Raw genomic sequence first — 22,927 nt, 5'->3', positions numbered from 1 at the left:
CAAGGAATTCTGGAGATCAGCCAGAGGCTGGGACCAGCTGGGAGCTGGGCGTAATCAAACTTAATGTCCATTTTTTTCTTCAGTGAGAGAGTTCTTTGTTTTGTCTAGAATGGTGGGGAGGACCTGGAAGGGAGTTTTAACTCCAGGCTATTTTGAGCCATGTAACTTTCTTTTATTGACTATATGGACCTTTGTTGGCAAAATGATGTCTCCACTTTTTAATATGCTGTCTAGGTTTATCATAGCTTTTTTTCCAAGGAGCAAGCATCTTTTAATTTTATGGCAGCAGTCACCATCTATAGTTATTTTGGAGCCCAAGAAAATAAAGTCTGTCAGTATTTTCATTTTTTCCCCATATATTTGCCATGAAGGGTAAATCATCAGGATTAGTGGAACTTTTTTTGTTTTTGTAAAGAACACTTAAGTCTCCTTTCAGAATATTTTCAATAATATTCTGATGATATTCAATAACATTTAATATCATTTGTAGTAATCAAGCACCCAGGATTAAAGGGACATGTGTACAAGAATAATATTTAATTTGTTACATAAGAGGCTTTAACTTAAACAAATAATACCTTTTATATTTTCTTCTAAATTATATATGTAGTTTCTCCCCTCCATGGGATTATGCAAAACAGAACCCCAATTTACAGTCAACTCACTGGATTATTATCCTCCCCCTCCTTAGCTCAGTGACTATGAAATATTAACCATGAGTGAAAGAAGCTATGTCTGATCATTACTTTTATTTGTGCTGAGGCATGTGAGAGACACAATTATTCCAATTACCAAGAAGATCAGTAAATTAATAAATAGCTAGAAGGATATAATACCCTGCTTATATTTATTATCCCAAAGTAATCATTATAATGCTCATCTCTTCTTCAAAAGGAACCATCTTGGATAATAATTTACTTTGTCATTGAGTCACAGTACTGCTGCTGCTAAGTCGCTTCAGTCGTGTTCGACTCTGTGCGATCCCAGAGACGGCAGCCCACCAGGCTCCCCCGTCCCTGGGATTCTCCAGGTAAGAACACTGGAGTGGGTTGCCATTTCCTTCTCCAATGCATGAAAGTGAAGTTGCTCAGTCATTTCCGACTCTTAGCGACCCCATGGACTGCAGTCTACCAGGCTCCTCCATCCATGGGATTTTCCAGGCAAGTGTACTGGAGTGGGCTGCCATTGCCTTCTCCTAGAGTCATAGTACAGGATAGACCAAACCCTGACAGAGGGAAACACCCATAAAGACCACAAAGAGTTAATAGAAAATGATTACATGTTTTCATCATTTCAGAAACATTTCAAGATCATCTATATAAGGCTGTTGAAGGCTATAGCAAAACTGTGAATTAAGAGTACTTCCTAAACTTGGAGAAAGTATGCAAATTTCCCAAATTCCTTTATTTCCATTATTCTCTGTGTGGAATTTAACAGCACATCTTTAAATTTTACTAAAGACAGGATTCTCTAGGACAATAGGACTACTGCTTATAATGAAATATTAAAAGATAGAAGACATGGAACAATTATTTTACCAGCATATAACTAACATTTTTTACTAATGCATACGTGGTTAGCTCTCCTTAGCTTTTCAGCTACTTTTTGATGAGTACATACTTGATGATATACTCAGAACATCAGATGTTGACCTTGAAGAAAGAAACAGACACTGAGAAACAATACTGACTTCATATTGAATCAGCCCACATATTTTACTGTCATATTGCTCTAATTTAAATCATGAGTATACCTTTTATAGCACTACAAAAAGTGAATATGCTGACATGCCCTGGGTTGAATAGTGACCCCACAAATTTCACATTTATCTAGAACCTGTAAAAATGACTTCATCTGAAATAGATGTAATCAAGATAAGATCATAATGACTGGTGTCCATTTCAGGATACCCTGTGAAGACACAGATACACACAGAGAGAACACAGCCATAGAAAGATGGAGACAAAAATAGTAGTGGTTAGTTGCTCAATCATGTCTGACTCTGTGACCCCATAAACTGTAGCTCACCAGGCTCCTCTGTCCATGGGATTCTCCAGGAAAGTACACTGGAGTGGATTGCCATTCCCTTCTCCAGAGGATCTTCCCAAACCAGGGATTGAACCTGTGTCTCCTGCATTGCAGTCAGATTCTTTACCATTTGAGCTAATGGAGTGACACAACTACAAGCCAAGGGATGCCAAGGATTAATGGCCAACACCACAAGTTCGGAAGATGCAAAGAAAGACTCTTTCCTGGAAACTTCAGAGGGAGCTTGACATTGACAATGCCTTGATTTCAGACTTCTGGCCTCCAAAACTATCAGAGAATAAGCTGCTAGTGTTTTAAGCCACCAACCTGAGAAAATTTATCACAGTAGCCTAGGAAACTAGTACATGATAAGCATAAACAAATATCATCACACAGTATATAGTATTATCTATCATAATTATTGATTAGTTTGTCTTTTTACCTAGTGGGTTACTGAAATTACATTTCTTACAAGTATACATAAAAAAGCACTGGTTCTAAAAATTAAGCAATTTATAAAAGGGAAAAAAATGGGAATAAAAAAAATCCCTTGCAATTTTTAGTGATTACTCTGACTCCCCAAATTAGAGATACAATCATGAAAAGGAGGAGGAGATGCAGAAAGCAGGAAGGTATTGCTGAGGTTAAACTGTGTTCTCTATTGTTTATGCCATGACAAGTTACTTTTATCAGCAATGGTTTTCCCATTCCAGTATTAATCTATGTCCTTCACATGGCTCACAATAAAATATTGATAATTCAATATTAAATAATTATATAGTCAGAATTCATTGCTTTATGAGGAGAAGGAAATGGCAACCCACTCCAGTACTCTTGCTTGGAAAAATCCCATGGACAGAAAAGCCTGGTGGGCTGAAGTCCATGGGGTTGCAAAGAGTCAGACACAACTGAGCGACTTCACTTCACTCACTTTACTCGCTTCATACTTTATCACTGGAGAAGGAAATGGCAACCCATTCCAGTATTCTTGCCTGGGGAATCCCATGGATGGAGGAGCCTGGTGGGCCATGGTCCATGGGGTCGCAGAGTTGGACACGACTGAAGTGACTAAGCACGCACGCATTGCTTTAAGATTAAACACAGTTTGGACAATGATGGTAAAGCATTATTTAAAAGTGACCCTCGGTCTCTAGGTTTTGTTCTAGTTAAGGTTAAATTTCAATTATGTATCATTTGTTTTAATAGATATTTACTTCTTTAATATTACTTCAAATATTAGTTTCAATAAATGTTTTGTTTCTTTAGTAAAATTTACTTCAAAACAGGTAACTGTAACAATATTAATTACTTAAAACTCCAGTAATATAAAATGTTTAGTATCAATAGTTTTCCTTTTCATTCACTCTTATGTTGTGAGGTCTTAAGACTTTAGGATTAAAAAGTTATGAATTGAGGGATAAGACATTTTTGTCTTAAGAGCCTTCTGGCACTAAGTGGCAGGACTGGCAAGTCCACCATTGAAAACAAAAATTAGTTTATTCCTCCACACTATACTTTGATTGGGCAAAGGTAGAAATTACCAAATAAGATAAATTTTGAGGCCAAAAATAACTGTGGAGATTTCTATAAGATCATCCACATTATCAATCCGTACATACACAGAATATTTATGAATTCTGGAACCCATGTTTAAAAATTCTCACATAAAGGACATATGAGCTACACGTTAATTAAAATTAGTTAGTACCTTCCTCCTCCCAGGTAGCTCAATGGTAAAGAATTGCCTGCCATTGTAGGAGATGCTAGAGATGGGTTCCGAAGATCCCCTCAAGGAGAAAATGGCAACCGACTCCAATATTTTTGCATGGAAAAATGCCATGGACAGAGGCTCCTGGTAGGCTACAGTCCATGGGGTTGCCAAGAATTGGACACAAATGAAATGGCACAGCCCTGAATTTTGCTATTCTAATATATGCAGCTACATTAGAATTCCTGATTATATTTGTTAACATCTTCTCAGAGACAAATAGCACATTTCTTTTTAAGTAGAAGGAAATGGGCTACAGAAAAACATAATTTGAAGACACTGGGTACAGACTGCTTTTCTTTCTATTTTTTTTTAATTTTATTTTTAAACTTTACATAATTGTATTAGTTTTGCCAAATATCAAAATTAATCCACCACAGGTATACATGTGTTCCCCATCCTGAACCCTCCTCCCTCCTCCCTCCCCATACCATCCCTCTGGGTCGTCCCAGTGCACCAGCCCCAAGCATCCAGTATCGTGCATCGAACCTGGACTGGCTACTCGTTTCATACATGATATTTTACATGTTTCAATGCCATTCTCCCAAATCTTCCCACCCTCTCCCTCTCCCACAGAGTCCATAAGACTGTTCTATACATATGTGTCTCTTTTGCTGTCTCGTACACAGGGTTATTGTTACCATCTTTCTAAATTCCATATATATGCGTTAGTATACTGTATTGGTGTTTTTCTTTCTGGCTTACTTCACTCTGTATAATAGGCTCCAGTTTCATCCACCTCATTAGAACTGACTCAAATGTATTCTTTTTAATGGCTGAGTAATACTCCATTGTGTATATGTACCACTGCTTTCTTATCCATTCATCTGCTGATGGACATCTAGGTTGCTTCCATGTCCTGGCTATTATAAACAGTGCTGCGATGAACATTGGGGTACACGTGTCTCTTTCCCTTCTGGTTTCCTCAGTGTGTATGCCCAGCAGTGGGATTGCTGGATCATAAGGCAGTTCTATTTCCAGTTTTTTAAGGAATCTCCACACTGTTCTCCATAGTGGCTGTACTAGTTTGCATTCCCACCAACAGTGTAAGAGGGTTCCCTTTTCTCCACACCCTCTCTAGCATTTATGACTTGTAGACTTTTGGATCGCCGCCATTCTGACTGGTGTGAAATGGTACCTCATAGTGGTTTTGATTTGCTTTTCTCTGATAATGAGTGATGTTGAGCATCTTTTCATGTGTTTGTTAGCCATCTGTATGTCTTCTTTGGAGAAATGTCTATTTAGTTCTTTGGCCCATTTTTTGATTGGGTCATTTATTTTTCTGGAGTTGAGCTGTAGGAGTTGCTTGTATATTCTCGAGATTAGTTGTTTGTCAGTTGCTTCATTTGCTATTATCTTCTCCCATTCTGAAGGCTGTCTTTTCACCTTGCTAATAGTTTCCTTTGATGTGCGGAAGCTTTTAAGGTTAATTAGGTCCCATTTGTTTATTTTTGCTTTTATTTCCAATATTCTGGGAGGTGGGTCTTAGAGGATCCTGCTGTCCACAAATAGTCTCAGTCCACAGCTGAGACTACAGAAAGATGCTTTTAAGACTGAACAACATCCTCCTTGCTTTCTAGGTGTAAATCTAAAGAACCAGAGCAAACGATAGCTTACCCTCTTTTTTAATCCACTGTGGTCTGTTGCTAGAACCTACTAAGATTTGGTTTAAAGTAAATTAGATAATGAGGAAATAGCTGCATTGAGAAGAAATTTTGTCTGTTGATATACACAGCAAAATCACTACTCAGCATCAAGAGCCTCAGTAAACAGACAGGGCCAGAGAGTGTGTATATGTGTGTGTGTAGGAGAGGTATGGTACTGATCTGAAGCTCAGCATAAAACACATAAAATAAGTTCTACGGATTGCAATTGGTGCTGATACAAAAACTTTGTTATCAATCTATTGGTATGGGAATGATAATAAAACACATTTCTAAAAATCATACTACCTTTTTATTACAACAAAACTGCAACAATTGGTTTTATATGATTTTTTCCTAAAATCATATACCATGAATTATATTAGGAGAAATAACTATTTTAATTTTGTGGTAGTGTTTTAATGACTAATAGGATAGAAGACAGACATATTGTTCATACTTTTTAAAAAAACTGATAATCTTAAATGCCTTTTTGCAAAAGGCTGGTCATAACATTTTGAATAGATGATTTGCAGTTAAAAATCATCAAAGTTAATAAATAAATGAAAAATTTACAAAAACAAACACATATATAAAAGGTCTTCTATCATAGGCTTTTAATGAATAGTTGCTGGATGTTTGGATAGATATGATTTTAAAAATTGATGACACTACTCAATAAATACCGACAATCCTTTCCTCTCTCAATCACAATTTTTGCCATTTGAACTAAGGCAGTCTTTCTTATTTTTTATGTCAATTATAAATAACATCTCTTAGTATCTAATAAAATTCTGCCTATTCTTCTTTCTAATCTCAGAAAACATACAATGGTCTTTTAAGGTATATTTCTAAATATATTTAATCTATATTAATTTTATATATTAATCCCTGGATTCCAGGGGTATCCTGAAATAATTTTCTACTAATATTTGATGTTTGGGAAAATTTCAACACTAAACCACTCTAAATCCTTTTAAAATTATACAGCAGTACAAATTAATAAAATATGTACAAGAACATAAACATTTAGTAAATATCAATTTTAACATTAAAAGGAATATCTACCTACTTTAGAGAATATTAAAAATACAAAATGTGAACAAAAAAAAATCACCATATTCTCATAACCTTTAGTCAAACAGTCTTAATAAGTGGTTTTATTTCCTTTCATGTTATTACAGCATACACATTTTATAAATAAAGATTAGAAATGTTTTGCTTTTTATGTCATTTAATATTATATAGGACAATATTCTAATGCTATTTAATACCACACATAAAATTTTAATGACTGTACAATATGCAACTCTATCATCCTAGCATACAATCTTTTTTTTTTTTTTTTTTCCTAGCATACAATCTTATCCTCAATTTCACCTCAGGATTCAAGGTGTCTGCTGAAACTCTAAGACATTCTATCTGATTCTAGACAGCAAAAAGCTGACTTCTAGTTGACAGAGCTCATTTTTAAGTAACTTTCCTGGGAATTCCACAAAACACCTCCATTTACATCTTATTGGCTAGAACAGTATTTTGGTCACAACTAATGATCTTCCCCCGGTGGCTCAGCTGTAAAGAGTCCGCCTACCAATTCAGAAGAGTTTGGGTAAGAAGATTCCCTGGAGAAGGAAATGGCAACCTGCTCCAGTATTCTTGCCTGGGAAATCCCATGGATTGAAGAGCCTAGAGGGCTACAGTCCATGGGGTCACAAGAGTAGAACATGACTTAAGAACTAAACAACAATTGCAAAATACACTAGAAATGGAAGGGTTTTTTAGTTGGATATAGTACTTCCTCAAAATTAAGGTTCTCTTAATGAGAGCTTAAAAAAAAAAAAAAAAAAAAGAATGAATATTGTCTCATGACTGGCAATTTAGTTTATTCACCTAAAGTCCATTTCCTCTTCTTCCCAGAATTACTTATATTTTCCACCTCCCTAGCAGTTAGGTGTACTCATGTGAATGTGTTGTGAAAATGAAAGTCACTCAGTGTCCAACTCTTTGTGACCCCATGGACTACATAGTCCATGGAATTCTCCAGGCCAGAATACTAGAGTGGGAAGCCTTTCCCTTCTCCAGGGATCTTCCCAAAACAGGGATCAAACCCAGGTCTCCCGCATTGCAGGCAGATTCTTTACCAGCTGAGCCATAAGGGTAGCCCAAAAATACTGGAGTGGGTAGCCTATCCCATCTTCAGCGGATCTTCCCAACCCAGGAATCGAACCAGGATCTCCTCCATTGCAGGTGGATTCTTTACCAACTAAGTTATGAGGAAAGCCCATTGTTGTATATATTGCTACCTAATCAGGAAGGAGATGAAGACTAAGTTAAAGCTAAGCATTACATTTATGAACACAACATTTTTTTATTTTGTTATTTTTTGCTAAAATAAAGTCAAGCCACTTTAAGAAGCTAATTTGCTTACTGTGGTACATTAGATAAAAAATACTAATTGCATGGAATACAGAGTATTTAACTCTGTATTTAACCTATTTAACATTTAACACTGACGTATGCTTTTTGAAAGCTCAACTGGTTAGTATAAATTCTCTAAAGTTTGCAGTCCATCTATCAACCATTAAAAATCCATATGCTTCATTTTTTATTTTCATCTTAATAACAAGGTACAGTACCAATAACCATCTGGGGTTAATATTTCCCAGATGTGATTCAGATCATCAACTCTTCTAAACTGATCATTAATTCTTTGGAAGGGTATTATGTCTTGATTGGTGTTGCTTAAGTAGCTTATAAGCTCTTTTATGGTCTTTTTATTTCATAGGTAAATATCTTTCCCACCCACCTTTCAATATCAATTTTAGTGAGAAAATGGATAATAAGAAGATGAATGGATTGTGTTAAATATGAAAATGAGATTAAAGGTATACACTGTTTTACTTGCACTCAAAACCAATCCTGAATAAGAGAGTTAAATTTTCACAATCATTTGGGCTTTTTGAAACATCTGATTATGCCCAAAGTCAATAACAAATTGTTCCAGCATCAGTGAGAGCTGCATAATAAGCCTTTAACCAATATGTATGTTAAAAAAATTTATCACTTGTACATCTGTTTAGCTATTCAACCAATTTTTACTGAACATTTGTCATATGGCATTCACTAACTCAAAGTGACACACGCAGTCCATCCTTCCAACAGTTAAAAATCTAGTAAGAGACAGATATTTAAATATCATGAGATAAACGTGATATGCACTGAGTCCCTGGTGTCTTCAGAAAAGTTTCTGAATTCAACCTTTGGCAGTAAAAGAGTTCTCATAAAAGATAGAAAATCTGCTGTGTCTTAAAAAATATATATGTATGTATGTATATATACATAAATATATATGTATGATGTATATATGTATGCATTTCATATATATATATGAAAGCCAAAGAAGGTGGGAGTTGGCAAGAGTACTTTCCAGATAAATTCAACAGCACTGTCTTATATCCAGACATAAGATGAAACAAATTACATGAAAGAAACTACAAAAGTCTCACAAAAAGGTAGAAGGTAGAGAGGCTGAAAATAAAACAGAAGAAACTGTGGGCCACAGGTTAAATGATAATAGGCAAGGGAAGCAGGGATTAGGCAGAATAGGGCCATGGTTAGGTCTTCACTTTAGGTGATCAGTTCTGGGTACAAGATGAAGAATGGATTGGAAAGGGGCAGAGAAGACCCAAAGTAAGTGGGCAATTTAAAACACAATCAAGGTAATTTGGAGAAGCCAAACTGATACATTAGTGATAAAGACTGATTTGAAAGAGCTTTAGAAGGTAGAATCAATAGAATTTGGTAACTGGTCATGGAACTTCCCTGGTAGCTCAGTTAGAGAATCTGCCTGTAGTACAGGGAGACCCAAGTTCAATCCCTGAGTCAGTAAGATCCCCTGGAGAAGAAAATGGCAACTGACTCCAGTATTCTTGCCTGAAAAATCCCATGGATAAAGGAGCCTGGTGGGCTACAGTCCATGGGGTCATAAGAGTCAGACACGACTTCGTGACTAAACCACCACGACCAGTCATAGGGCATATAGTTAGTCAATCACTTAAAATATAACTAAACTTATAAAAATATGTGGCCTACTATGTTTCATCTAGTTTAGTATTTCATTAATAATCCTTTAGGCTTTCATGAGAGAATTTAATTTTGCATGTGCTTGCTTTAGATTGAGACATAGACACTTACACTTACAAATGAAATGATTTATAAATAGCTGGGATGACTCTATAGTTAAAACAATTAGAACTTTCTGATAAAACCAGAACCTTAGCTTGGATTATATAATTTAGGAATTCATTTTAAAAGGACAACTGGAAACTTCTCTTAGAAGTAGGAAACCAAGTTAAAGTTTTATAAATAACAATGCAAAAATAAAGAGAATAAAGAAAAGACTACATTATGTAAATCAAAGGTAGCTGGATTAAAGTAAACCATATGTTTTAAAATAGATATGTTTACAAGAAGACACCTTTAAGGCTACACATTAAAGAACAATGGAGATACTGGAAAATGAATAGCATATATACTTATTTTTCAGTTGCCCTGAGAATATGAAGCTAATTACAAATTCACAGATGTCAGAAAATACTTTCACATCTGATTTCTTAATTTTTTGTTACCTGCTTTTTCTCTTATTTCTCCACCTTCCCATGGAATTAATTTCATCACTATCCAATACACATTCATTAAACTGGTGAAAAATAAGGCAGAAATCCATTTACTTACTTACTTACTTGCAGGGACTGTTATACGGGAAGGAATATTCTGAGATAGTGCAGAGAGAAGTGTCACATCTCATGGTTACTCAGGTATTAAATATTTAAAAATTTATGGACTCTAATAAATAACATTCATTCATCTATTTCCCCAGCTGCTTGCATGCAGAGGAGGTCATTTATCCACGCAAGAGTTGATAAAAGAAGGCCTATTGCTCTGGATGACTCATGTTCCTGTATTCTCCTCAAGGAACCCTAACTTCCATGGCTTTTCACATTTCTTGGTTGAATTTAATATACTGCTGTCTCCTATTTTTTCTCATCATCATTGTAGTCATCATCATCATCAAGTTCACAATCTGCCTTTACAATTTGGTAATTCATGCAAATATAATTTATTTTAAGAATATTAAAGAACTAGGCTTGGAGATTTAGCAGCAACCTAGTCAGCTCCAGGAGTACTGACTACCCCACTCTGTTATTTTCTCATTATTTTTCTCTGCATGTGCTATGTTCTCCATGCTCCTCTTATGACTGACTGGTTGCCCTTTAACTGCTGTTCTATTTTCTTTTCCACTCTCTTAGAACATTTACTTGCACATGACTTTGGTTTATCAGAACTCCTCTGCTCTACTTTTTCATGCATGAATCCTTAAGTGTATCTTTATGGCAGAAGTTTCTGATTGTAATTCTCTTCAGCTCTGAACTTAGAAACCCTAAATTCTTAAAAAACAATTTGATTGATTTAGCCATTTATGGAAAACATATATGAGAGGTGACAGGTAGCTGATAAGCCATTAATTGGATGTCTTTTGATCAAGTGTCTACCTTTGTCCCATTAAGTTACAGTTGAGGGAATACGGCATCCAGGCACTAACCATAGTGGAGAATCATAAATATGCCTCTTAGTTAATTTACTAAGAAGATGGCATGAGAAGGACAAACTCTAAAATTTCTCTGGGTTTCCTAGATGGCTCAGTGGTAAAGAATCCACCTACCAATGCAGGAGATGCAGGTTTGATCCCTGAGTGGGAAAGATCCTTTGGGGAAAGAAATGGCAACCCACTCCAGTATTATTGCCTCAGAAATTACATAGAGGGAGGAGCCTGTTGGGCTACAGTCCATAGGGTTACAAAAGAGTCAAACAGGAATTAGCAACTAATCAACATTTACCTAGTTGTGTTATCTAATGTCTGTAACATTTCTAATATACTTATTTCGATAAGGGAGTTTTGGGTTTTGGGTTGGACTACACTATATTTCCTGTGGTCATGTATGGATGTGAGAGTTGGGCTGTGAAGAAGGCTGAGCACTGAAGAATTTATGCTTTTGAACTGTGGTGTTGGAGAAGACTCTTGAGAGTCCCTTGGACTGCAAGGAGATGCAACCAGTCCATTGTGAAGGAGATCAGCCCTGGGATTTCTTTGGAAGGAATGATGCTGAAGCTGAAACTCCAGTACTTTGGCCACCTCATGCGAAGAGCTGACTCATTGGAAAAGACTCTGATGCTGGGAGGGATTGGGGGCAGGAAAAGGGGACGACAGAGGATGAGATGGCTGGATGGCATCACTGACTCGATGGACGTGAGTCTGAGTGAACTCCGGGAGCTGGTGATGGACAGGGAGGCCTGGTGTGCTGCGATTCATGGGGTCTCAAAGAGTCGGACACGACTGAGCGACTGAACTGAACTGAACACTATATTTTATGGGCATCTGGTCCCATCACTTCATGGCAAATAGATGGGAAAACAATGGAAATAGTGGCAGACTTTATTTTTGGGGGCTCCAAAATCACTGCAGATGGTGACTGCAACCATGAAATTAAAAGACACTTGCTCCTTGGAAGAAAACCTATGATCAACCTAGACAGCATATTAAAAAGCATAGACATTACTTTGCCAACAAAGGTCCATCTAGTCAAAGCTATAGTTTTTCCAGTAGTCATGTAAGGATGTGAGAGTTGGACTATAAAGAAGCTGAGAACCAAACAATCGATGCTTTTGAACTGTGGTGTTGGAGAAGACTTTTGAGAGTCCCTTGGACTGCAAGGAGATCCAACCAGTCAATCCTAAAGGAAATTAGTCCTGAATATTCATTGGAAAGACTGATGCTAAAGCTGAAACTCCAATACTTTGGCCACCTGATGTGAAGAACTGACTCATTGGAAAAAATCCTGATGCTGGGAAAGATTGAAGGCCGGAGGAGAAGGGGAGGACAGAGGATGAGATGGTTGGATGATATCACTGACTCGATGGACATGAGTTTGAGCCAGCTCTGGGAGTTGGTGATGGACAAGGAAGCCTTGTGTGCTGCCGTCCTTAGGGTTGCAAAGAGTCAGACACAACTGAGTGACTGAATTGAACTGAACTCTATTTTACTCTTTAACTTACAGTCAATAACAAATACATGTAAGATGTAGTTATTAACAATGAAACATGAAAGAATAGACTCCAAAGAAATACACTAGAGGAATATTTCTTTAGTTCTTTTCTAAGAGAAAAAAAAATGTAAATATAAACATGCACCAAATATTGTTGTGCCACTGACTAAATGACTATACTTAATAAGTAACCATTTTTAGCTTTGGATATCCTTTGCCCTTCAAAGATGAGTTAATCTATGTTTTAGCACTTTCCAATAACCACATATCTTTTGACACAAAATCGGTATCATTGTAATAACACTATAACTAGGTTAAGACTGCACTTGAGTAAATGTATAGATTATTTTACATTCTCCATAGCACCAATCACAATGTTGAACATCAATTCATGGTACCCTGAATGGCTAACAATCCTGGCTTTGAGACTGAGTGACTCTGGTTTCAATACCATGAGAAGGAAATGGCAACCCAGTGTTCTTGCCTGGAGAATCCCAGGGACGGCGGAGCCTGGTGGGCTGCCGTCTCTGGGGTCGCGCAGAGTCGGACACGACTGAAGCGACTTAGCAGCAGCAGCAGCAGCAAATGTCACTAAACACTTGGGCAGGTGATGTAACTTTTCTCAGGTTTGTTTTTTTTTTTTTTTGCAAAATGGTGCTAATAATACTTCACAAAGATATTATTCGGATTAAATGAAAAATATATAAAATGCTTAAGTACAGTTTTCTTAGTGCAGACTCATGGCAATAATTTGAATGTTTTGGGGGAGGATTTTATTAGGTCTCCTGTGAAGTCAAGATATGTGGAGTTAAATTTTGACAAGCTCTTGGGTGTGTCATGGTCTACTATTCAAACTGCGTCATGAGAAACTCAAAAGTCCTGCTTTATTGACAGAATAACAGTAGTAACGTCATGCAATCAAAGGCATATAAGCTTGATTCATTTTTAGATTAAATGGAGTTAAAAATAAAACCATCTACTACCAGTAGTGATTAAAATGATGAGAAAGTGAAAAATTCAGAAAGTTCTTTGTATAAAACCAGAAGGCAGAGAAAATTAAGCATAATCATAATTTGTGAAACTCTATAAACAAAGGTTTCAGCCACTTCTAAATATACAATACTGATAATAGTTGAAAATGTAAATTAATCCCTTTGAAATATGCCAGATCATTTGGTTCTTCTTAACAAGGCCTGCCCTGAGGAGAAAGTACTTTACCAGGGCCCTAACTGCCTGCTGGGATCTGGGGTTTTAACAGAGTCTAACCTCCTCGAGGCGGAGAAGGCAATGGCACCCCACTCCAGTACTCTTGCCTGGAAAATCCCATCGACGGAGGAGCCTGGTAGGCTGCAGTCCATGGGGTCGCTAAGAGTCGGACACGACTGAGCGACTTCACTTTCACTTTTCACTTTCATGCATTGGAGAAGGAAATGGCAAGCCACTCCAGTGTTCTTGCCTGGAGAATCCCAGGGACGGGGGAGCCTGGTGGGCTGCCGTCTCTGGGGTCGCACAGAGTCAGACACGACTGAAGCAACTTAGCAGCAGCAGCAGCAGCAACCTACTCGAGAAAAGGAAAATATCCAGTTTCAACGAGTTCCAGACTTCTGTATAGGGGAGGGAGAAACCCAACTTCAGCTCCCTCTAGCCATCCTGTCTACTTAATGAGGGAAAAGAAAATTGAGAAGCCTTCATAGTCCAGAGATACAGGCTCACCAAAAGACTTAGACTTAATTATAGGACTATACAATACTTTCCTTTCCCCCACACATTACCAATACTTTACTAAAGGCCTAGTTACCTTAATTCCTTTTACCCAGATATCATGTCCACCTTTCAACTAAAATTTAAAAGATGTACTGACAGAAAAAATCACTGTTTAAAGAGAAGAAACATCAGAACCAGAGTCAGGCATGGCACGAATGTTCGAATTATCAGACCAGGAATTATTAAAATCTATGATATGCTAAGGGCTTTAGTGGTAACTTAGACAACAGCAAAGAACAGAGGGATAATGTAATAAGCAAAGAGATGGAAATCCTAAGAACAAATCAACAGTAATGGTAGCGATCAAGAACAATATAATGGAAAATGAAGAATTTTCTCTAAGTGGCTCATTAGCAGACTGGGAATAACTGAGGCAAGAATCTCTGAGTGCCAGGCTAGGATGATGGAAACTTTTGAAACTGAAAAATAATTTCTTTCAAATGTGAAACAATATGATTGAAATTAATCTGATAGACATTTAGAAAACTACCATATACATTGTTAAGTTTCTCAGAGAAAAGAACTATTTAGGTATCAGTTTTGAAAAGAACTGACATCCATTTTTAACATTAAATTATCACTAAAGCTTATATTCTCAGAATTCAAACACATACATGTAGTTTTGGATAATTTCAATGTAATATAAAATGTACAAAAAATGCAGCACTAAAATCAGGTACTATAATAAATTGGTTCTTCCTATATGAAATGCATAAATTAACTACTAGGTATTCTATTCTCTATTGTCAACACATTCTACTTTGATTTTTCAACTTAGGAACAATGATATTAGAAAATAATAGGATCTGATATATGGGATAAACTATCTTTCTACACAGTTTAATTGCAATATAAGTCTCTTTTATTATAAAAATCATTAATTTTTTTCAATATAAGAATCATTAGTAATTGAAATGCTAGGTTCACTCATAGCTTTCATCTAGGTATGAATGACTTATCCCTATTTTCCTATCTCAGAGTAAATTTCTTAAAATTAATTCACTATATTTAACAGATAAGATCACATATCTTCTATGGCCATACATTATTCAAACCCTAATGATCATCTATGTCACGCATGTATGAAATACATATAATACACATTTGAAACCAATGTTTGGCATCTGAGAAAGTTTTCTAATCTCTGTCATAGTTAATATAAAATGCAGCTTACTATCCAATAGCACTTTTTCTTCCTCCTAATATTCAGTTTTCTCTTAAAAGTTTGTTAAAGCTTACTTTACTGTTGAAAGGGAAATTGGATTTTGAATACTGCAGTGCATAAATCTGTGTCCATTCAACCTTGTAAACTAGATCTGATCTATATGCATACAGTAGTAGCCCAAAGAGGAGAGTGGGGAAAAAAATCCAGAACAAGCAAATATTTCATTACCTCACTAAAAATATTACTATAAATAAAAATAAATGGTGAAAATATTTCAGGTGAGTCAATAAAATGCTTAAAAAATCTAATTTTTCCATCCACATTAAGTATATATAATTTTAGGTTTAAATTGTATACTATTTTATGGAATTATATTATAAAATACTATGCTTTAACTATCAGGTTTTATTAAGTATGTATACCTTTAATAGCCATAATGTGGCTACCCAAAAACATTACCTTTTCAATTACAGTATTAAAACAAAAAAGCCACATGGCTATTAAAGTTTAAGAAGTATCAAATATAACTACTAAGTCTCAAGGAAAACAATATAAGGTTTTAATCATGAAAGCTTTTTTATTTTTCTGGTTAATAGCAGTTACTTTTTATTAGTAAGAGTTAATATTGAGACAAGATACCCCAATATGACAAACTCCTACTGTTGTGTGGCACTGAACAGGGACTGATATATAAAGGATATTAAGGATTTGAATGTCAAATTTAACTAATATACCCTCTTATTGTATTCCTTTTCATCTACAGTTTTATTTATTTGTTAAAAATAAATTGAGTAAATAAAAGCATCAAAGAACAGGAGTAAACCTGAGAGTTAATGTGTCAAGAAAATTTATATAATTTTATTTCATACATTTTCAGATTATGAGAACTCACGAGATACATATTTTTTAATTGCTTATTTTGTACAAAGTTATTGCATGAGCTATGTCTTTTGTGTTTCTTTTCTCTTATTAGCATTTAAATAACATGACTTCTTAAAAACTGTCTCCCTCTCAGGAGACTTTCAAATTGAAATAGCTCCTTCAGTTTTGCACATAGTAAAATGTAGTGTCAACCAATTATTAGTTACTAATAGAAAATAGAAAATCCAGGGCATCTGCCTATACTTAATATTTGTGAAAACACTTTGATTGTATTCAGGTAACTTCTATAGTGCTGCACAAAATTTTTTATTCATGTAGCATTCTTTCACTGATTATCATGGCACTCTGTTAGCTACTCTACCAGATCATCATTTTATCACCTTAGTGTAGTATACTGACAGACAAAGGATAGAAAGGACATTTACAGGATAAAGTTATTAACAGATTTTAATTATGTAGATATAAAACACTTAACATCAGACAGTGAGAGCTCAGTGTTAAGAATTATAATCACTGGTTCCCCAATTCACTGATGTATTCCTTCTTTTCTAAAACCAAGCTCTATTCTCTATATAAATACAAGTATTCAATTTCCCTCTGTTCTCAACATATCAATAAAGCCTATATTTTGAACATTATTTCTTAACAATTTTCCAAGTTGTCTTTCACTTCCAAATATTTATATTATTGTCTTAAACAAAAGAAAGCTTCAATAATTTTTGACTGTTCAAGAGAATTCAGAAAGTTCCTACTTTTATTTCTACTTACTGGGTTTGAGATACACAATATAGAAATCAATTCAGACACTGAAATTCAAAGTCTTCTACGATATAGCTAGACAAAAAGTACATTCTTGAGAAACGTTTTTTATTGCTAATGATGGAGAGACTATTTAAATATACTTAAATACATGAATGTGGAAATACATTTAATAAGAACAGGACTCAATAAAGAAGTATGAAGATTAAAAGTACTATACATGAACTTAGGTTCTCAAATCCCTGATCCCAAACAGCCTGGGACATGTTACTCTGATTTCACAGAATTACAAAGTACAGAACTGGAAAGGATATTTAGGATGGCCTGATTCACCCCCTTTCCTTTTGTCATGAGGCTTCTGATTTCAGAAGTTGAGAGTATTCAGGATCACATGGTGCAAGATGGCAACTAGAACTGAGATCCCTTGGTTCCTAGCTGAATGAAGCTTATCCTGGTTGTAAATTAAAATGGTAATATTTCCACAGCATTACTAGAATTCTGGGGACTGCCTTCTAAACCAGTTTATAAGTAACAGAGGAAACATGTCACACTGCTTCATATTGTCACTTTATATTTTAAAAAGCTTATGTAAATGGCTTCCCTGGTAGCTCATCTGGTAAAGAATCCACCTCCAATTCAGGAGACTCCACCTGGATCCCTGGTCTGGAAGATCCCCTGAATAAGGGATAGGCAACTACTCCAGTATTCTTGGGCTTTCCTTGTGGCTCAGCTGGTACAGAATCCACTCACAATGCAGGAGACCTGGGTTTGATTCCTGGGTTGGGAAGATCCCCTGGAGAAGGGAACAGCTACCAACTCCAGTATTCTGGCCTGGAGAATTCCATGGGCTATATAGTCCCTGGGGTGGCAAAAGGGCAGACACAACTGAGCAGCTTTCACTCACTATCCACCACATCTCTTCCCTTCAGACACACAAAATATTCTTCAGTTCAGTTCAGTTCAGTCGCTCAGTCATGTCCAACTCTTTGCGACCCCATGAAATCACAGCACGCCAGGCCTCCCTGTCCATCACCAACTCCTGGAGTTCACTCAAACTCACGTCCATAGAGTCGGTAAAGCCATCCAGCCACCTCATCATCTGTCGTCCCCTTCTCCTCCTGCCCTCAATCCCTCCCAGCATCAGAGTCTTTTCCAATGAGTCAACTCTTTGCATGAGGTGGCCAAAGTACTGGAGTTTCAGCTTTAGCATCATTCCTTCCAAAGAACACCCAGGACTGATTTCCTTCAGAATGGACTGGTTGGATCTCCTCACAGTCCAAGGGACTCTCAAGAGTCTTCTCCAACACCACAGTTCAAAAGCATCAATTCTTTGGCGCTCAGCTTTCTTCACAGTCCAACTCTCACATCCATACATGACCACAGGAAAAACCATAGCCTTGACTAGATGGACATTTGTTGGCAAAGTAATGTCCCTGCTTTTGAATATGCTATCTAGGTTGGACATAACTTTCCTTCCAAGGAGTAAGCATCTTTTAATTTCATGGCTGCAATCACCATCTGCGGTGATTTTGGAGCCCCCAAAATAAAGTCTGACACTGTTTCCACTGTTTACCCATCTATTTCTCATGAAGTGGTGGGACCGGATGCCATGATCTTCATTTTCTGAATGTTGAGCGTTAAGCCAACTTTTTCACTCTCCTCTTTCACTTTCATCAAGAGGCTTTTTAGTTCCTCTTCACTTTCTGCCATAAGGGTGGTGTCAGCTGCATATCTGAGGTTATTGATATTTCTCCCGGCAATCTTGATTCCAGCTTCTGCTTCAACCAGTGCAACGTTTCTCATGATGTACTCTGCATAGAAGTTAAATAAGCAGGGTGACAATATACAGCCTTGACGTACTCCTTTTCCTATTTGGAACCTAATGCACACATTTAAGAATAGTGTGCCTGTCTTCAAGTCATTTTCTTTTCCTAAAAGGTGCTTCTACCCTCTCTTCCAGCCCACCTGTGATTCCTTCAATGTATAAGAAAGAGCTGATATGTTACTGATATGTTACTTCCTACAACCAATTTTTCTTGACCAGAATTCATTCCTCCCTTTATTATTCTTTCACAAAACAATACTGAGTATTACCTCAAGATATTCTCATTGGCAATAATACTGTGAAGACATTATTTCTAAACTTCCAAAGAGTACCTAACTCCAAGAATGTAAAATAGCAACTTGTTAAATGGAATTCAGGACATGACTTTTTTAAAAGTATATTTCAATACTGGCAAAAATGAGTTGACAAGCATTTCAGAATAAATATATTTTCTTTTCATTTTTGAAAGCCTAAAGAATCATTTGCTTGAGATTACTCACCTATTTTTCATATCTGCTAACCAACGGTGCTTAAGTTTTACTCAAATAACCTGAAATGGTTTTCTTTACAGGCACAAAATGAATGCCTACTACTGTAACTACATCAGTCAGTATGTTACTATGGGTAAAATGGGCATTTTAAGTTAAAAAAAAAAAGAATAAAAATAAAACCAGTATGAGTTAATTTACTAAGTCACATATTTTATATGATTTCTAATGTAAATCATACATGATATGATTTCAAAAATATTTCTTAGTTAATTTCATTAAATGAAGAAAATCTTATCAATTTAAAAGTTATTTCTAGGAAATACTTCATTCAGAAAAACACCAGATATGCTTTATGTCAAAAGATTGTCAAATACATCACCTAGTTGTCTTCACATATTTGTAAAACCAACTTAAGTAGCATCTCTGAGAAAAGGCAACTTTAGTTAAAATGGCCATTCAAATTACCATGGCTCAAAGTTTTTCCACCCTTTCTACTTATCTACTCACTTGTTTTAACCTATAAATAGCACCAAGTAAAGCTCTATTCATGCACAATGCCGAGCTCGATGACACTCAAGCTGGAATCAAGATTGCCAGGAGAAATATCAATAACCTCAGATACACAGGTGACAACATCCTAATGGCAGAAAGTGAAGAAGAACTAAAGAGCCTCTTGATGAAAGTGAAAGAGTGAAAAAGTTGGCTTAAAACTCAACATTCAGAAAACGAAGATCATGGCATCTGGTCCCATCACTTCCTGGCAAATGGATGGGGAAACAGTGGAAACAGTCAGAAACTTTTATATTTTGAGGCTCCAATATCACTGCAGATGGTGATTGAAGGCATGAAATTAGGACATTTTTTTCCTTGGAGGAAAAGTTATGACCAATCTAGACAGCATATTCAAAAGCAGAGACATTACTTTGCCAACAAAGGCCCATCTAGTCAAAGCTATGGTTTTTCCAGTAGTCATGTATGTATGTGAGAGTTGGACTATAAAGAAAGCTGAGTGCTGAAGAATTGATGCTTTTGAACTGTGGTGTTGGAGAAGACTCTTGAGAGTCCCTTGGACTGCACAGAGATCAAACCAGTCAATCCTAAAGGAAATTGGTCCTGAATAGTCATTGGAAGACTGATGTTGAAGCTGAAACTCCAATATTTTGGCCACCTGATGTGAAGAACCAACTCACTGGAAAAGACCCTGATGGTGGGAAAGACTGAAGGCGGGAGGACAAGGGGACATCAGAGGATGAGATGGTAGGATGGCATCACCAAAGTGATGGACATGAGTTTGAGCAAGCTCCGGGAGTTGGGGATGGACAAGGGAAGCCTGGCATGCTGTAGTCCATGGGGTCGCAGAGAGTCGGACATGACTGATCGACTGGACTGAAAGCTCTATTCTTGTCAGTAACCTATTCTCTTCATTAAAAGAGAAACTTAAGTTGTGTATTTTCTTTAAAATTTACTAATGTCGTCTATCCATTTTACTATTTCCCTTGATTCACCTTTATTTTATCTAATTCATGAAGGTTTGTCCATATCTCTTACAAAATATTTCCATGTGCTCCAATTTTCAAGAAATCCTACCACTGACATTGTCCATATATGCATTATTATCTGGGTGATAATCTAAAAGTAATATAGCTTATCCCATCAGTGATATCCCAAGGTAATAGAGGATTCAGTTTACTTTTTAATGTCTGAATCCTTGTATTACTTTTCCCTCTGTAGTCTATATGTATTGGTCATTGCCCTTTATCTTTACTTGGCAGAATCTTAAATAAAAAGCAGTGAGCTGTGAAATGACCACAGATACATGTGAAGATTAAAATATGTTTGGCTTAGAAATTTTGCTGAATTACTTCCTCGCTCTGTGACCATGTAGAAGTTATTTAATGTACTTCAGGTTCACACTTTCAATAGAGAAAATTTATACTTGATTTCTAGGACTCATGTGAGTAAAGTGCTTTGAACAAAGCCTAGCATGTGGTAAATGCTCAATGAATTTTTAACCATCTTTTCCTTTGCTACCTTACTCTATCATATTTATTTTCTACTGTAGTTTTTTCCTTTTTCTTTCTCTCTTTGCCTGCTCATTCTTGGTTGGCGCCCAAAATGCACATTTCAGTTTAGCAGTATATTTATCAAGGGGATAAAAAAATCTGAATCAATTATGCAAATAGCACATGTAAGTAACTGGCTTTTCATAGTTTCCAATCCTCCTCTGTTTGCAGGGCCATCATAAGTATACAGGCACTAGAGTCAGAAATAATGCAGCATGTATTGAAGTACATCACTCACTACCTGGCCTATAAATTCTTGGTATCTTTTTTTCCTTATTCTCCTTAATACTGGGTTTCTCCCACAGGGAAATGGAACTAAGACAAACCTCATAGGGCCATTGTGAAAAATAAAAGGATAAAATTCTCAGAGCAGTGTCTGGCAAACAGAAAACTATGAAGTAAGCATAATTTTTCAGACAACTCTGCCCTCTCTTTATATAATAAACCAGACACAGAAAATTCCTAATTCATAACACCTATGACAAAATCATTACAAGAATGATAGTAGTAAGTTTATTTGTAACTCTGTAAGTCCCTATGTCTCCTGGTTACCACTTTGCATTAAGAAATGCAGCCCTGTGATCAAGCCAAACACACTCACCAGAGCAGGGGCACAACTCCTGCTGTTTCTCATATGATTCTTTGGCTATGATTACATAAAATCAGTGATAGTATGACTGCTAACATTGTCATTTTATTCAGAAAATGAAAATGTGGGGCTTATAGACTACTTAATCATTTGTAAGTCTTTATAAGTTACTTCATCTACTGAGAAAAATATATATATCTTGGAAAGATATTCTGGAAAAGAAGCTTTATTCACTTCAAAGTAACTGTGATTAATATACTAACTACATTCAATGAATACTGATGTATATTCATTTTAATGAAAATAAGATAATGAAGGTACAAGCATGATCTTAGTTTAAAAGACACATTCTCAGAAATGGCTTGACAAGAACTCTATTAGATTAAAACTTCAGAAACAATAAAAACACAGGCTATAAACAAACAAATCTAAAGAAACAAAAAACCTGTTAAACATAGAAAGATTAAACTCTTACAGGAATTTTTATTTGAAAATAAAAATTTAATGAATGACTGTTGAATAACTCCTGACATAAGGGTCAAACTCAAATAGCATTATTCTAAGAATTCTAAAAACAAAAAAAATTAGGTCAACTTCTCTCAGATTTAAATGTATAAATATAACAGAAAAAAGCAATGTAGAATAGTATCAGGGAGAATGTAATGGATGAGAAAAATACAATTCCTAAGAAAAGGAACAAAAGCTAATACAAGTATATCTAGAAACAACTGCCTCCATTGTTGAAGATTTGTTTAAAAAGACAAAATCAAGGTAAAAAGCATCACAAATCACCCTTTTATTTTAGCTTGAAATAAAAAAATGTAGAAATAAACTGAATGTGAAAATG

The 22,927-nt window shown here is 36.0% G+C and overlaps 1 protein-coding gene across 1 annotated transcript in view; it reads right to left on the bottom strand.

Annotated features, from left to right (window-relative positions):
• The window catches only part of EPHA6 (EPH receptor A6), a 1,024,550-nt gene that overhangs the window by 904,472 nt on the left and 97,151 nt on the right, over positions 1-22,927 (bottom strand). The gene's annotated exons all lie outside the window — the stretch shown is intronic.

Source organism: Bubalus kerabau, chromosome 2, assembly GCF_029407905.1.
Source record: "Bubalus kerabau isolate K-KA32 ecotype Philippines breed swamp buffalo chromosome 2, PCC_UOA_SB_1v2, whole genome shotgun sequence".
Classification (NCBI taxonomy): Eukaryota; Metazoa; Chordata; class Mammalia; order Artiodactyla; family Bovidae; genus Bubalus; species Bubalus kerabau.
Note: the sequence above shows the minus strand (reverse complement) of the source record. Positions and strands in the feature narration are given on the sequence as shown.